This window comes from Lottia gigantea (assembly GCF_000327385.1).
Source record: "Lottia gigantea unplaced genomic scaffold LOTGIsca_7, whole genome shotgun sequence".
Lineage (NCBI taxonomy): Eukaryota > Metazoa > Mollusca > Gastropoda > Lottiidae > Lottia > Lottia gigantea.
In genome coordinates this window covers 2,803,027-2,804,301 of record NW_008710370.1, presented here as the reverse complement: position 1 = coordinate 2,804,301, position 1,275 = coordinate 2,803,027, and positions in this window count along the sequence as shown.

The following is a 1,275-nucleotide window of genomic DNA, read 5'->3' as shown; positions in this document are numbered from 1 at the left end:
ATAACGTAGCTTGACCATGGTTCCAGTGTCCTGACTGAATTTCATTTTGAGCCAAAATTGTTGCGTTTTCTGAAAAATCTACTTGGACGACAATGTTTTTTGTGTCACAAGTTGAGGTTAAGTCTCTCAAAAAGGCAGCTTGACATCTTTTTACATAAGTGTGTATTAGAAATGAATCCAATTGTTTTTTCAGTCCCATAAAGGCTTCTCCTGCAGAGCACTCTGTCAATACTTTATCAATTTTCTCACCATTTTGAGTTCTCCATTGATAAAGCTGCAATCTTGCATCAGGATTTCTTGGTTGAAAGTTATCAATTAAGCCAGCACAGATTGAGCATTTTCGATTCATACAATCTTTTGTACTAGAATCACATGTAATTTGATCAATAAATGAATGAAATTCGGTAGATAACTCTGTCTAACCTTTAAGCCCCGTTTACCTTAGGAGATTGCAAAGTGTTCCGTTCTCGGTCTAGGCCAGGACGCGTTAAAATCACAAAATTACACCGTTTACACTACCGAAATAACAAGTGTTCCGAGAACACTTTATAAATGATAGTGTAAACGTTGAACTGTTCTCAGACGCTCATTTATGTAACTCTTCACGAAAAAGGTAAAAATAAACGGTCGTGTTACCCGGATGAAAACAAAAACAATGGCGCCCGATATGTTTTCTGTCTTTTCTTGCACTTGTTGAGGTTACAAAGAAGAAAAAAATGTAATCGAACGCCCTTGTCCTTTTTATAATTTTTGAAGATAGTTCCAGGGCAGTGATTTATCAACGCAGACGAAATCGGATAGTAATGAATTTTGTCCATCTATTACACAAGTCAGTTATGGAATCTCGCAGAGTTCACAGGTAAGTAATATATAGCGTTAAAAAAGCTTGGTGTCTAATTAGTAGTTCCAGAAGTTGAAAAAAACCAAATGTTCTTAGTAAATTGGCAGAAATTAGAATGCGGAATGCTATACTATTGTCTTTGCAAGTTTTTTTTTTTAATTTTTGTCATAATTTTTTTTTTATGAGAATTGGAAATGGAATATCTGACAATGCTACTGTTTTCTTTTTCTACTGTAACAACAAATTTTGAAGTCATAAATTGTTTTACTATTTATATTTTCATCAAAACAAAGACATTCTTTACAATACTAATTTGAAGCTTTTATTCTAGTTCTCAAAAACAGCAAAAATTCAAAAAAAATTCAACTTGCACTGACAAGTAGGCCCTACATGTATTTATAAATGTGAAGTACCAGTATTGTGTTATAACAGGG